We start from the raw sequence: 17,130 nt of genomic DNA, 5'->3' as shown, positions 1-17,130 counted from the left end.
GTGTTTTCTACAGCAGGAAGTTGCAAAGAAGAGAACTCAAAGCGGGGTGTGAGCTTTTACAGTATTTGGTGTGATTCTTGATATCCATAATCCTCCACGTCATTAACAAGGTGGTACTGTAAATTTGCATTTAAAAACACATTTCCAATACTCCTGTTTTTAGGAGACGAATCACAATGCAAATAATACACTCTAGAATCTCAAAAACTGAAGAACAATAAGAATTAGAAAGCCATTTTACAAATATCATCATTCTGCCTTTGGGGTTTTTGAGAGCTGATTTGAATTTTGAAGTCAGCAGTTAGGGAAAGGATGACATAATTTAATCTTGTTTCCTCTCGTCATCCAAGAAAAGGATTTTCTCAGAGAAAGCAGGGAAAACCAAAAGTTTAGTCTTATTTCTTTCAAGATGTTAGTATGTCTGAGAGCTCCTCACACGCTCAGAAATCTCCAGGGAGCCTAGAGAACAAGTCCTTGGTGTATCACTTTTAATGGTCAGCTGGGCAGCTCTTTTCAGTCATCTCATTCTCAGTGCCAAAATTAAACACACTAATAAAACAATAATGCTTCAGAGATACTGATCTTTGCTGAACTCCTACGGGGAGGCGCTGACCTTGCAGAGTGAAATATCATTTCCCATCTAATGGCATATTTTACACTTTCTGTGAAAGAAGCTGGTGTCTCTCCAGCTGACCTCTGTTATAAACCTCCACGCTGCCAACCTTCACTGCTTGCCTTCAGCACTCTGCTTGATATTTTATTCTCATATGAAAAAGGTTGGGAAAAAAAACCCTCTCCACTCAGTGTGATCCTGTGCAGTTTTCTGTAAGCAAAGGGCAATGTTTCACTATGGAAAGGGTTGTTTTTACTTTGAGAATATGCAACCTTTTTTCCTCAGTGCCACTGGAGAGAGTTTCTTACCTTGAATTTAGCAACACATTCTGACACCTTCATACTAAAGAAGCCCAATACCCAGTAGGATGCTGGGGAGATGGCAGAGAGGGGGTACACCTCAGACAAAATGTGCTTGGTTTCAGTTGATTTTCATTATGTTCATTTAAAAAACCACCATGTTTTCAGTTGCCATTGCCACTGGTGAGCAGTCATTTACATTAGATTTTGAGGGATTACTTCGACTGGGATAGGACTTTTCAATGATTTGTCTAAGAAATTAAAATATCAGTCCCTGGAGAAATTGCGGGGGGGGGAACAAAGAATGATGCAATTATGGGGAAAAACATATTTCTTTCATAGAAATTTTATTTTGTTTCCTCAGGAGAAAATTAAAGCAACAGTGTCTAAATTCAGTGCCATAAAATGATAGAACACCTTGCCCAAAAATCAATGCAGTAGCAATGCCTGGGTTATTAGTTGCTCGTACCTGAATTGTGCAGTGAGGGCTGATGGAAAAACCAGACGACTTTCTACTGTCCATCAAAGAGAGTGCTCCTGGCAGCAACAAAAGGGCCTGTGTGACACTGGGGATCCTGACAGCCTGCCTTGGAAATGAGAGCTCGGCTTGCGATGAAAATGAACAAGGAGACTACGGTGCTTTGAGGAATGATTCACCCATTATTCCATATTCAATAGCAAATCGTGTGTTATTTTGTTATTTTGTTAATTTGTTCAGCTACTTTGAAAATAAGTGATCTCTTCAGCTGTAGTTCTCCAGACCAAGGGGCTTTTGAAACTTCCATTTTTCCTCTCCCCGCCCCAGCTTCATGACTGTAACAATGAGAATTGTTCATCTGGAAAATTCTCTAGTGACAACTACTATTAATAAATGTTTTGTGAGGAAGCTGTTACACATGTGAAATGATAACTCGTTCAGTTAATTTCTTGTGGGGCTTTTACATGCCTTTTTTCTTTTTCCCCCTTGAGAAGTTGAAAACAAAGACTTTTATCAGACGGGGAGCACACAGCAGTGATACCACCCATCCTCTCCTTGCTTTTCTGAATCTGGTAACACACCTTTTCAGAAATTATTTGAGAGAAATGGGTGAGTCTTTTCTCGTGCCTGCTCAATTTGGAGAGGTCCAGAGGCGCACATGCCAAGGAGGTTTGAATCAGCTACTTCCAAAACGAGACATAAATTCTGACTTGGGTCACCTGGCTGGGGCTTTCATTTATCAGTCCTTATGCATCAGACCAACGCAGTAATAACTCAGATAACCTGAGGCAGACCTTCAATGCAGTGCAATGGGTTGGTTTTATTTTTAAAGCGAGATTAAAGCATATCTTTGCGTTTTAAAGGTAAGTCAGTTTCATAAGCTAGGCTGTAGCTTATGGCCTGGTCCCACAGACAGTTATCACAGAATCACAGAATGATATGGGGTTGGAAGGGACCTCTGGAGATCATCCAGTCCAACCCCCCTGCCAGAGCAGGTCCACCTAAAGCATGTTGCACAGGAATTTGTCCAGGTGGGTTTTGAATGTCTCCAGAGATGGAGACTCCACAACCTCTCTGGGCAGCCTATTCCAGTGCTCTGCCACCCTCAAAGTGATGAAGTTCCTCCTCATGTTTAGATGGAACTTCTTATATTCAAGTTTGTGCCCATTTCCTCGTGTCCTGTCCCTGAGCACCACTGAAAAAAGACTGGCCCCGTCCTCTTGACACCCACCCTTTAAGTACTTACAGGTGTTGATTTATAGGTTTTATCAGTTACAAGAGCAGCAATACCTTAAACTGATGCCGCAGGCGCTCTGTACAGAGAAAGCACAGCCTTTGGCTGCTCCAGAGACCTTGGGTCTGCCTTTGCATTGTCTCCTGCAGTGCTGCTGAGCAGTGTGATGCACACTCAGATGGGCAGCAGCACCCAGCAAACTAAAGGAAGCAGCTGCAGCACTCCCGGCTGGACTCCATGTGTGGAGCACCATAGGAGAGTCCTCTCCTTTTGGTGCAACAGAGAATCAAAAAACACATGGGGATGGGAGCGTGTCTTTAATGAAATGGTGAACATTCACGGAAAATAAACACTGAGACCTGTGAGGTCTTGCTCCATGGAAAGGGCTCCAAGGCACTACAGCACTGTAATGATAATAGTAAAGGGAATTTGACTGCCGCAGAGAGTGGCCGTAATTGTCTCTTTTGGCAGCAACTTGAACAATCGACTTCTTGCCAGTTTTCACCCCACAATTCCTAAAATTGCTTTTCATTTTTCTTTATTTTATACTACTGTGTTAAGAGGGAAGGATAATTTCATGTCCAAGTCTCATCTCAGCCCTTGACCCAGAAATAGCTGTAAATGCTGTCTGAGTAATATGCCCGACATCCCAAGCCACCGTCTTTGTCAATGTTCTTGACAGCAAACCCTCTGAGGAGTGTAACACTTCCAGCTTGGCTTGCCACTCCACTCATTTTCAAGCAAAAATGCCCCTCCAGGTCCCTGTCTCTGCAAACACATGGGCTACACCAAGCAAGCATATCTTCAAGCATATGTCATGGTGTTGGCTACCACCAAGTTGGAAAACAGACCATACAGCGGGATGACCTTGGATTTCTCTGCCAAGGGAGAGATTGGCAGAGCTTGGGTATTCAGATTGGATATTAGGAAAAATTTTTACACTGAAAGGGTTATTAAGCCTTGGAATGGGCTGCCCCAGGAAGTGGGTTGAGGCACCATCCCTGGAGGTTTTCAAAAGATGGGTTGATATAGCGCTTAGAGACATAGTTTAGTAATGGAGGGGGGTGTGTGTCTGTCTGTCTGTATGGCTTTCTTTTTTTTTCTTTTGTTTGTTGTTTTTTTATCAGTTAGGTTGATGGTTGGACCAGATGATCTTAAAGGTCCTTTCCAACCTAGATGATTCTATGATTCTGTTCTATGATTCTTTCAGCATGTGCTTTGGCCTCTTCTGTCCTTGGAGTTTCAGAGTGGGAAAGACCAAACATAGTATCTTTCATAGTCAAGACCCACTTAATATTTCTCTGTGATGTGGTTTTAAGCTCTTACCTTGACTGTCAGAAGGATCCTAGGGAGCTGCTGGCACAGGCAGAGATACACAGATACACCTGCAGGGTGTCCTGCCTGAGTGGTGGGTTCAGAAAGGGATCCACCACACAGGAACAATGCCTTATTATAATGTCTTTATGCCTTATAAAGCCAAGCACTTATTAGAATAGATGGGTGAGAGGTGGTATCTGCCCCTTGGTTTTCTCCAGCCTGTTCCCCCAGGAGCCTACCTGGCGTGCCAGCCTGGCCAAGTGATTGGCTCAACTGAGATGATTATTTGGGAAGAGCAGAGGTGAGGTGAGAGCTCTGGCCATCTGAACAGCACTCCTCCTTGGGATCCTGGTATGATAAATGTACCTATGGCCTGCAACCTGGCTCCATGTCTTTCAGGTTTTGTAACATAAAATGAGAGAGAACAGGAATCTGCCATAGATCGCCAGACTTTATTTAATCTGTGAGACATCAACAGGAAGAGACAGACTAGTCACAGTAATTCCTCTAATGCAAAGCACACAGATAAGCCAAATCTTCATGATCAGGATTGCTTCATTAAAAGGAATTGCCGTGAATGTGTTTGATTGCAGATCACCTTCTCATTTACATCCTTACCATATACAGCCTGAGACCCAAGAAAAGTACATAACAAATAAACACGCCTTTTTTACTACCTTCTTAATAGCACTGCCTCAGAAGGAAGGGTTAGAGATCTCTTATAGTAAAAACAAGCAACAAAACTCAAGCCCACGTTCAAAGCTGTGCCTCCTATACACTGATGTAAGAACCATCCATGTGAGCAAAGGGTCAGCTTTAACAAATGGCGCGGTGACTCGCTGCTTGCGCTATCCATGTTTGCAATGCAGAATAAGGAGAAATGGGCTAGAGACCTTAGGATGCATTTCCATCTCTTTTTGTCTAATTTTAATTGAATACAGACAATGTGATGCTCTGACTCCCTTAGAAACTTTGTTTCTTTGTCTGAGGCTTAAGTTAATCTAGATTAGAAGGAGACCGTGTTACTTTGTAGGGAAACAGAGGGGAAAGTACCCTCACAGTTTTCCTCTGGTCTGCATAGCTGTGAAACCAACTAGAGCCCACGGGCTGAATTCCTGCATCCCTCTCTGATCTGAGGTACCACCAGAAGGGCTGGCTGCACTTAGCCAGAAGCAGTAACCATGTGCTTTCTGATAGGAACCAGGCTCCCTCCAACCTCCGCCGTGGAGGCTTGCAATAGGCACTGACTTTAAGCCCTCATGCAGTGTTAAAAGCTGCAGGTGACAGCCCTCTCCTGCCGGTGTCATAGAAGGTCTTGGACCAAGCCACCTGCCAGAAACAGATGCCTGTTAATGCAACATCTGGGTCTCTCTGAAAATCCCCGTTCACACAGACGAGAGTAAAGAGTGCTGATACTGGAGGAGAGACTAATTCATTTCTCGTTAATTTACAAAGATATTAGACTGGGTAGAGGACTCAAAAATATTTCTGTGCTCTGAATATGGACTCTGGTTTCCAGTGTCCCTGCAGTAATTTAACTTCAAGGTAATTTGAGAGGCAGCAATCTGAAGGAAGGTGGGGAGCCAAACAGTTGAGCCAGATGAAATATATCTTCTCATTGTGGTGGCCTGGTGAGAGGCAGTGACAATCTGAAAAAAAAGCATCCTCTGATCCTTCCTCAGAATATGGGATGCAGAGTGAGGAAAGCAAGATGTGAAGCGAGTACATGCAGCATAAATCATTAGAGTAGCAATTAAAAAAATGAGATAGGAAGCATTCCTCAAAGAAACCATGAGCTTTTGAAGGGCATAACCCTTCAAGATAAAAGTCATACTAGTAACTGGTTCTTATGATACATTAAAAACAGCATCAGGCTAGTTACCAGACAGGCTATTTCTTAAAGGACTTTATGTCAAAAATTCCCAGCCTGAGATGCCTAAAAAGAACCTATTTTTCAGGAAACAAAAATTGCAGTCAGAAAGTTCATGTAGACTTAAAGTTTAACATTAAATTCTAAGAGTAATTCCTTCAAGCTCTGTGGAAGTCAGGTCTTCGGTCATGTTTGCTCCTCTGTGGATACCTAAGAGAGACAGAGAGTTCAAGAACTCATCCAAAAAGTGAGAAGCATTTGGCCGGTGTCAAGGCTTGTGAGCAATCCACCCCCCGGAGGAGGGCAGACCTGATGATGATGAGACGGACTGTTCTTTGAGGCTGGAGGGGTCACATCTCACATAATTCCTTCCCAGGGAGCCCTCACAAGAATGGCCAATATCCTTTTAAAGGCCAGTGCTTGATTAAAAAAAGAGCCATAAAACCAGTTGGTTAGAAGTGGAAAAAGACAGATATGGAAAAGATTGCATGAAGTCCTGCAGCGAGGAGCAAATAATCTGGGGAGAGTATTTGAATGGGAAATACAAAGTATTGGGATTTCCAAGGGACTCAGGCATGGTATTGCTTGTGAGTCAAGGGATTATTTCAGTGTTGGTATATCAGGAAGTCTGATGTGGGTGAGAGTTTAGAGGCCATGAGGCCAGTGAGAGGAAAGGTGTACATTAATTCAAACACGGACAGCACACACAAACAAGGCCTTAGAAAGAGATGTTGGGGACAGAAGATTGATTGGGGGATGGAAAGAAATACAGCAGAATTGTGTTGCTAGATTTAGAGACAATAAAAAAAATGTATCAAGACTATACACTGTGCAAATCAGTTTTGGAAACTAAGCAAGAGGCAAAGGGGAAAAAAGAATGAACAACCTCTCTCCTCCTTATCCTTGCTGTCTTCAACTAGAAGAATAAGGCAGTGTCAAAAGCTGTGGAGCTTTGAAAATGGAAAATTGAAGGCAGGATTTGGCTTCCAGTAGCCAGACTGCAGGATTCACTGTAATTATTCTAATAGAGCTTTAGATATTGTCAGATGGCAACTGGGATGATTGCTGAAGAGAGCTGCAGCATTCTGTAAAGGACTCTGCCTCCCTGAGATTAATGCTTTAGCAGTTCCTTGGTTGAAAGTTTCTACTTTGAACTCATCCAAGGGTATGAGAAACCTGACATTAAGAACTGATGTGTGTTTGAGCAGTAGAATGTGATGAGAAATGTGTTTCTCCATCTTCTGCTCTGCACAAGGCATCAAAGATGAATTAGTTGAGGAGACAGGGTGCCTCAGCAACAGACTATGAGCTATTTTTAATGTTAATAATTTCTAAACTCTGTCTAGGCCTTGAAATCACTATTTCAGTTTTGATCTAGATTCTGAACAAGGCATCACATGAAGAAGCGCAAAATTATTTACAAAAATATATATTTCACACAAATTTATTCCACTGCCTTATGCTTTGGTTTAGTAGTTTTCCTTTTAATTTACGTTTCAGTAGGAATATAAGAGAAAGACATAGCTAAGAATAAATACATCAATATCATTGATTGTTGTGATAGAAGATTGATTTTCTTTTTATGTTTTAGATAAAAGGCATTGGTTTTACAACAAAGGTAAGCTTGCCATCCTGTTAGAGTGAGAATACAGAGCGTTTCCGCGTTGGAAGGAGAAGTTTAGTTACTAATCTTGCAATGACACATCTCTCCACTTTATTTGCTTGTAAATTGGTAATTTCTTGCCTTAGCTTTTGTAAAATCAAAGCAAAAACTACTGCTGTCATTGGAGTTGATGTTTTCTAATGGTAAAGCATAGGCATAGCCTGCTTAAGGGGGAGAGACGGGTCTCATGTCAGAGAGATGTCTCTGTGTCCCTGAGCCAGTCAGTGCCCAGACGTACCCCCAAAAAGCTGCCTGTATGGAGGGACTGCCTACAGTGAGGTCCTGATGCCCTCAGAGCTATGAGCACCTCCGCCCCTCTCATGCTACGAGACCTGGCACGTCCAGCCCTCCTGGCTAAGCCACCTTCCTCGGAGCCTGACCCAGAGCTTACAGAAGTCAGAGGGGCAACTCTCCATCAATGCCCAGGAGGCTGTAAATAAAGCCCTAAAATAAAATGCTTAGATCACCTTAGTTACTGGAAGCGAAGAAGAAACAGGCAGGACAAGAAATCCCCCTGGATTGTCTCTGGTTCCTCCTTTTCTGCTGGCAGGAAAGATGTCTAGTTTTGAAAGTCAACTCACACAACACCAGATTCGATATTACGACAAAATCACAGGTTAGACTAATTTAAACAAAGCTACCTTTGAAATAGTTTAAAATAATTGCAAGTTTTTAATAATTTTACAGCATTTACACCCCAGTAGTGGCTTGCTGCAAGTGCAGAAGTACAACAGGATACTGTAACCTGAACACCCTCCTCCTTTGAACAAACAAAAAACAAATTATATTTTGTGAAAGGTCTTAATTTTTCTTACAGCTGATGATTTTACTTACGACTACTATCCCTGGTTACTTTAGCTCAGCTATCTATTAACCACAACAACCCATCTGCATGCAAAAAATTCCCATTAAAATAAAAAGAAACAACAAATCCAGGGCTTCGTTAACCAAATGCATTAACAGGGGTGATTATAATCTGTGCAACTCACTGCAGTAAGAGAACTGGGGCTTAGATGACCCATACAGAATTTATATTGATATTTCACTATATCTTAGACATCACCTAGCCTAGTTATGCCCATACATTCACACTACTCACACGCAGGTTGGATGATCTGATGAATCACGGTGACCACAGGGCAAGTTGCTTATTTCACAGCTCAAAATCAGGCTTTTCTTTCCTCCTAATTTCAGCCCAGAAAGGAGTAACACTGATGCAGGGGTGGCTCTTACCTTGGGAACAGGGGAGTCCATCTCCACCAGAACTTCAAATCCATCAGTAAGATCTTTCAGAGTCTTATTTCCCTCTTGCACCAGGTGCAGACGATGCAGATGTGAGATGTGAGCCCCAGGCCAAGCAGCACAGCGCTGACAGATGCTGAACGGTTCCCTTCAGTTCCCAAAAAGGTACGAAGGTGTAAGTGGTCCTAAGTAAAGCAGAGATCAGATGAGCCTGGAGGAGCCTGGCACTCTCATCTAAGGTCCTGGGTAAAAACAGGAGCACCCCTGGAAGTCTTAGAAGCAGAAAGCTGGTAGTGCTGGCCTTTACATTGCATACACTTCTTTGTATTTTTAAAAAAAACAAACTTCCAGGACTTCTTATGACCTCCTTTATCTTTCATTTAACGTTGGTTCACCATACATCCCAAAGAGCTTGAAAACAATGGAAAACCAGGATGTGACAAAGAGAGGATCATTAGAGGAACATAAAGAGAATGGCAAGCCAGTGAGTGAGAAGCTGGGAAGATAACCTTGGCAGTAGCACACTGGGTATAGGTATTTAATCAGATATAAATATGGTAAGATCACATTGCTGAGGCCAACTGAAAAGAAATGGTGCAGCAAGCAAGCCAGAACAACCTACAGCTGGAGAAGGGCGAGCAGACTGCGGTTCAGCTACAGTGAGTTGTGTCTGCCAGACAGCCAAGGGAAAGAGCCATGATTTTAAGGAAAGAAGTCTGCAATGGAGAGTTTGATCTTGCAGCTTGTCTGCATACCAATAATAATTAATTTTGTATTTGTGGATGAGGCGACATCAAGATAGGGAGAAGAGAGGAACAAAGGCAGAGCCTTATGGAGTCTATTGGGAAGGAAGGAAAACTCACTCGAGGACACGCACACAGTGATTAGAAAAGCAGGATGCTCTGGAAGGAGAAGCATCACAGGAGCAAGGGAAGGACAAGATTTCAACAGAAGAACAGCTGGCATCCTCAAAGGTAAAATGAATGTCAGTGAAGATGAGGCTTCAAAATCTTGGCGAAGAAGAAATCTTAATTTTGTAACCACCCGACAGGAGATATACTGAGGGGTTTGTACAAAATGAAGTCAGTCAGGTAACACTTGAAAGTCCCTATTAGTCTCTGCTAAGTACTCAGAGAGCTTTGCTGCTGACCTGAGATGTAGGCATCCATACTGATGTTTTTTAAAGTCAGGTGAGGTGGCTCAGCCTAGAAATCTGTATCCAGCTTGTGGACGAGAGGAGCGTCAGGCAGAGGAACAAGTGGCCTGTGCACAAGAAGCCTCTGTGCAGCAAACGCCTGGCCAGGAGGCAGGCGAGAGAAGGAGAATGATTCATCTGCGGCCACTTGAGACGTCAGGTGTGGCCTTTCAGAGGCGTTTGGACAAAGCCACGCAATCCTGATCCTGCGTCAGGAGGACACATATTAGTTAATGCAGGGCAAGTTATTTCCATAATAAATTAGGGTCCAAATGTTGCTGTTGTCAGTGTAATCACTTCATATCAAGCGCATTAACACACATAAAAGAGATTTGCAGTGATGAATGGAATGTCTTTTTCTCTTTTCTCCCCAATAAATTACAGAAAACCACAGTGACACACAGAAGTGATAATGACAAGAAATCCTTAATTGTAGCAGCAAAAAGAATACACAAAACAAAGCACACTGGAGACAGTAACTATTAATCTTCTTTAGCATTTCTAGACAAATCTTTGCAAATGGAAACTGTTTCTTTTATAGTTATAGGTGTAACATAATATCTGAACTGGAATTCTGAGACTAAAAATTGTCTGGATTCTGGTAAATCTGAAAATCTTGTAACATACAGAAAATGTTATCACTCTAAATCTCTTCTAATGTGTTTGGAACGGCTCCCCACCCACCCTGTATTTCCCATAGTGTCAGGGGAACACTTTGCACAAATCAGAACATTTGCTGCGTGCAGTGACAGCCACATGACATTAATTGCTGGCACATGCTTCCCCAGACGTGCTCATCGCCCTTCACTTTCCATGGAGCATGTCTGAGCTCTGCTCAGGAGAGACTTTCCTACACTGCTGACTTTCTCCATTGTTTTCAGAAGTTCTCTCCATCCTGTATGCACAGCAGCAGCTTGCTATCACTCAGGCTGATTGCTGTTTTTCTAGCCCATATTTAATATTTCTGATAGATGCTTGCTTTAGTTGTTCCCGCTGGGATCATGCCATTTAACTGATCACTGTTAGTCTCCGCTCTCTTGCTGTCATGCTCTATTGATATTAAGTTGTAGTTTCTATTCACAAAGCTCTTCCTTATAACCTGTTCTTACAATTGCTCTGTTTTTCCATCTCTTAGTATGTTAAAGCAACTTCCTGACTTCCTGCACTGCTTTACACCTCTCAAAGACTGAAGGCTGAGTTAGTTACCTTACATCCAGCATCAACATCGACATGATGGAAATCAACTCTCAGTCAAAAGCCAGTACCAAGATGCACACTTTAATCTTACTTGTCCATAAGAAACACATCTGTATTTGTATTTATATAGACCAAAAGGTTCAGCACATGGAGAAGTTTCATATTCATAATGGTTTTGCCAAGGGAAGGAGATACCTAGTCCTGGCATAAAAACAGGACATGACCATTTCCCAAGGCATGAAGAAAGAACAAAGGAAAAAATATTTAAAGTCAAGGAAATCAAAAAGATAAAAGTCCAATAAGTAACAGGAGGGAGATTATTTCAATAAAGAACAAAGGAAGTCCCAAATAATATTTGGTCCACAAAAATTAGCAGTGTTCTTCATGGTTCTTTCCTCAAAAGCAAAACTCAGAACTCAACTGGTCCATGGCCACAGCAGTGAGGTAAACACTTCTAAAATAAGATGACAGAAAACTTTCAGGTCTGAATTTAGGAAAGTACATCAAATGTGGTTTCTTCCTTCTGGAATTAACACCTCTATCGTTTAGATTTTATAAATAAACACTTAACATTTGGTTTTCCCTTAACACTGTTTGAGTTAAGGGTGACTTTAACGTAGACAGCTAAGATCAAGCTACTACATTCCATTCTAGTCTTCAGACAAAGGAACAGTAACATTTTCACTACACCCAACACCAGCACCCTTTAGGATACATAGCAATGTAACAGGATGTGCTTCTTCTGAGCTCCATGGATCACTTTAAGAATTGGTAATACCAAGGCCTCCATGGAAGAAGTCTTTAACTGCTAGTCAGCACTAGCAAAAAGACCTCCTTGGCCTGCATCAACATTAGTGGAGAAATGCCCACAGAAGTTATGCTATCACAGCCTGCTTTGAGCAGCAGGTTGGACTACATGGCTCCAGAGGTCCCTTCCAACCTGACTCTTTCTATGACCCTACACCTGACCCTCAAGCACTTTGTAACACCTCCCCAGCCCCACCATCAGCCATTGCATTGTTTTGTTGTTTCTGCCTTCCCAGCTACACAAACCTCATTTCTGTGTCTGACTCAGTGTTTTCATCTCCATCTCCTTTTCAACCCCTGCCTTCCCTGCTTTGTTACACCATGTTGAGCAAGAAGAGACTGGTAACATACCTTCAGCATTGCTCTTCATGCCCTGACCAACAGCACCCTCCTTTCCAATCTCTGACTTGCAGCTTTTCAAGCACCAAGTGCCCATTACACTTAGGACATTTTAGATCTTTCCACCTCAGTGGTTCCACTGCTCATTTTTGAATGAGCCACAGCATCACACAGACCAGCTTGCAGGCACCAACCCCCATGGTTGCTGCAGTCCAGGCTGGACAGGGAGGAAAAGCAAAGCACAGTATCACCTGCAGCAAATTGCTTTTTCATTTTTCCAGCCCATAAGACAGTGACATTTGGAGATGGTGGCTGTTGCAACCTTGTGATTGTTTACTAAAATAGCCCTTCAAGAACAAAGAAAGGGGAGTGGGAAGGTCAGAAGAGTGATATGGCATAAAACTTATTTTTCCTCTGTCACCCTCCAGTTGCATCAACACAATCCTCTACTGCGTTTCAGAAACTAAAACTAAGTCAGACTATCAGAATCTTTGCCTGTTCCTTATTCTCTCAGTCTCTATTCAAAAATATATTTAAAAAATAAAACATCCCCCCCAGTGGGAATTAGTACAAGAAAGTGAGGAGCATCAGTCTGAAGAATTTTAAAAAAGGCTCTAAGACCACATGCCTAAGTCAAAACCCAAGCACATAGTTGAGCTATTTCATTTCTTTTTTGTATCCCCCTGAACTACCCTGAGACATGGGGCACCCCTGAAGCAAGGAGCTCCAACACAAAGTGCTAAATCCAGTTCGGCTGACAGTGGCCAGATGTGGCAGTAACTTTGGACGTAGCATCTTGTAAACACATCTGGTAGGAGTTGCCAGGGATGTCTTCTCTAACCACTTAAGGAAAAGCTACATGCACACAAACACCCGCTGAACGTCTGGTTTTACCACAAGCTGCAAAACCTTAGTCTGTACTAGAGGAGGCAAATGGTGCTTTGCTGCCTCCTCCTTTGTCGTGGTGTCAGCAGGGAGGCTCTGGGGAACACCACACCATACGGATTCTGCTCGCTCTTCAGCAACTGGCTGTATGTTCAACCATTGTCCTGGTGGCCTTACTCTGTAAGCAAAGCAGCACCTCTGTGTCTGTTTAAAGGAGGCAGTAACTGGTGGCCATCAGCTGGCACACAGACAGACCTGGACAAATGGGATGAAACAGAGGCAAAGCAGTTTTGTTCTGGCTTTCCTGCATTGGGACAGGAAAACTAGAGTTACCTCAGGAGCAAAACAAGGAATTAAGTCATAACGGGAGAATCTGTAATCCTAGAAAGGTTGAGGTTGGAAGGGACCTTCAAAGATTATCTAGTCCAAACCCCTGCTATGGGCAGGGACATCTTTCACGAGATCAGGTTGCTCAAAGCCCCATCCAACCTGGCCTTGAGCACAATTCAGGCTCAGATGAGGAATAGGGAATGAGAGGGATGTTTGTCCAGCACAGCAGGCTAGTTCTGTCTGCACAGTAACGTACGTGTTTCTGTAAAGCATTTCCATGAGGCACTTGCAGCTCTGCTTTGTGTATTCACATCACTAGGCAGCTCTTCACCTATCTACATTTCAAAGCAGTGCCCAAGCCTCAGGAGGTGGCTCTTTCTCATGACATCCTCACCACAGCTCCATGGGACTAAGCCCCTCCTGTGAAGTGTGTTTTCACCATGTGTGGTGCTGTAGAAAAACGTTCCAGGAGACAGGAGACGAAGTTCCTACGTCAAGAGCTTCTCAGAGCTCTTGACCCCAAACTCATCTTCATCTAGAAGTACACGCTGTCTATTTACTGCCCTTCGTGTTGAAACCGTGTCTCTGAGTCAGAGGGAGCACAGAAGGATATGCAGGGTTGTAAATTCAGCTCTTGAGCTCAGTGACCTCAAGTCTGGCACAAAAGAATTTTAGGGGAATCTGACTTTCTGTGATTCTCCTGAGCCAGAGAGAGCTGAGGCCATGGCTGTCCTCATAAAACAACTCAGGTTGTCAGGTGTCTTCAGCCTCCTTGAAGCTCAGAGATACCTTAAGCTGTTCCGGATCAAATCATGAATGAGCCACAGCAGGGACAGATGCAAGAGGCCTGGCTCTGTTCAGGCCAGAGAGGTGCAGCCCACATCTGCAGCCAGGCCTGACTTGGACCCATCATGCAGGTGAGGTATAAATAGTGCCATTTTGCCCAGAGGATCCTTTATGTTCAATATGAACTACCACTGGCTTCTCTCTGCATCAGCATCAGAATATTATTCTGTTTGTCCAACCCTCACTAAAATACTGCCTCTTTGAACAAGTCTGCAATGTGTCTGAGACAAGGATGAACTTTCCTCAGCTCCAGACGTTTTGTTCCTGTACCTCACAAACCACTCTGAGTGCACAAACAGGGAGGAAAGACCTTGACCTAAATATCTGCATCTCTTGTACAGGCTAATTGCTTTGTCTGCTAAGAGCAGACTGATGGTCTGCAGGATCAGAGGCTGATACCTGGCAGATTCTTCTGAGCTGCACATCTTCCCAAGTCCTCATCCTACTTCAACATTTCTTACCATGCAATACCTTTTCCAGAAGAAAGAAACTGGAATGCTGTTTGCTAACACAGCGATGTGCGAATTCTCTGTCTTGATGGTTTGTAATTCAGCTGTCACTTCCTAAAAAAGCTTACTATAAACATGTCAATATATGTGAGAAAACAAGGAGAGATTAGGCAAAGCAAAAACTTGGGCGGGGGTCAAACACCACCTCCTGCCATCTGGACCCTCAGCACAGATCTGTATAGGTCCATGGAAGAACCTTAAGCTGGGGCAGTCTCATCTGTCTCAGGCCTCTTTCCTCCTACAAATCATGTATCTCCTGCAATTTTTCTCCATGCAGCTATCTCAGAATTTTCAGCAGAGCTGAGAGATGGGGTCTGCAGCTTAAGAGAAGACACATCTCAGTCTTCCTTTGCTGGTGAGGAACACACTTATGGAACCAAACCCTATGTGAAATACATCTGCAGAGGAGGAGCCAGCTGCTCTCGCAATACACAAAGAACACACACCTCAGAATGTACAAAATAAGGGAGAAGAAAATAAGGATACAGACAAGGGGAGGAAGGAATCACCCAGCTGTGGGACAGGCAGTCGGTACTGGAGCACACTGCTCCAGGATTTTCTAGGCACCACTGAAAAGAGGAGAGAAAAAAGGAGGACAAGATATTACATAACCATACAAAAGACAAAGCAGAAAAGTTATCCAAACCCCATTTTTGGAATTTGTAGAAATACAGACCCCAGTAACAAGGGAAATTTGTAGACTGCACATTGAGACCCCTCCCAGATTCAGACAAAATGGGAAAAAAACAACAGTCTAAGCAGCCAGTCCAATGGCTGAAGCACGCCTTGCCATGGGGGAGAGCACCTGGGATTCTTCTGTATCAGTTTTTTATTTTCATGTTTCATAAACAAGGAATTTTCTTAAAATGAAAGTTCAAATTTTTTGTATTGTTCCTTACACATAGAAATGGCTTATTTTTCCCCACATGCAGAAATTCACTAAACACATCTACAAAATTTTTATCACAGATTTCAATAAAATCATGTTGGAAATAGTTGTGCACAAACAAATAAGAATCTTGACAAACTCCACTAAAAATAGAGAAACAGTTCTGAAAAAAACAAATACTAAATTAAAAAAAAACAAACAACAGGCAAGTAGCAAACTTGAGACTTAGATTGCTCAGTAAAAACCCAAATATTCTCTTAGAACCATCATTTGGACGCTTCACCAGAAATAGGTTCTCAAGTAGATTTTGATCAAAGACTGACATATAAATCTGTCTTCCATCGTGTTAAAATTGCAAGCACTGGTTTTGTGGGGGCAGGACAGTGCAACCCACCAGCAGACAGGGCTGTCTGATGCAGGGTCAGGCGGGGTGGCTGGTCCCTGTGACATGAGGCTGGGAACAAGGGGGACAGTGACCCCCAAAACAAACAGCCACCTCTGGTCACACCACCAGATGCACGTGCCCAGAGCTAAACCAAGGCCCATACCCACAGAGCAGAAATTCCCACCTCCCTGCTGCTAAGGCACTCTGAGGATGGCTGGGACACGGGGAGGACTTGCCGCAGGAGAGGCATCGGCATTCACCGCACGGGTCATACCCACACGGAGCTCTGCCGTCCCTTCATCTTCTAGTCTGAAAATGAATAGCCATTTAAGCACATTTGTTATTTAAATAAGGCCCAAACCAGAACATAATGATTATAAAAAACGCTGCACTGTGAAACCTGTAACATTTAAATCCAACTGTTGACCTTAAAGAGTTTCGGCTCATTACACTTCCAAGAGGTAAAAAGGGGCAAGTGAGCACTGCAGAGGGCAGCTGTGGTGGCACATAATCCTGTGCTGGAACGAGCTCCTCGATAAACCTCTGCAATACATTTTGTTAACATCTACCTGCCGTCCTCCCTTGTCGTTTTCTCCTTCAACACTTGATTCCTTTCTGAGCATCTGAAGAAACAGCCTGACTTTAATCAAAGAAATATTTCATAACGTTTCCAGCCTCGGAGGATGTCAGAGTTCTTTCAGCTCTTCTAATGTCTTTGAAGAGCTGAAACGCTCCTGGGACCAGCCTCCGGCTCACAGCCCTTGGCAACACCAGGAAAATCCCCTTAGGTAATGAGTTATGTACCACACGTTCAACCCACACATCAGCCTTGCCCAAGCCGGTGTTCTCCATTCCAGAACCCCCCTCCAGGGCCAGGAGCAGCTGAGACCCATCACCATCAGGCTGCCTGGGACAGGGAGAGCTACACTTTCTGCTCTGGGTGAGGGTGAAAGGGATGGGAAACACCGCTGTGACTCAAGCTAAAAGCCGTTGGCTGAAAGGAGAAGAGAAGGCTGAGGGGAGACCTCATTG

This window comes from Calidris pugnax, unplaced genomic scaffold (assembly GCF_001431845.1).
Source record: "Calidris pugnax isolate Ruff unplaced genomic scaffold, ASM143184v1 scaffold20, whole genome shotgun sequence".
NCBI classification, from domain to species: Eukaryota; Metazoa; Chordata; class Aves; order Charadriiformes; family Scolopacidae; genus Calidris; species Calidris pugnax.
Note: the sequence above shows the minus strand (reverse complement) of the source record.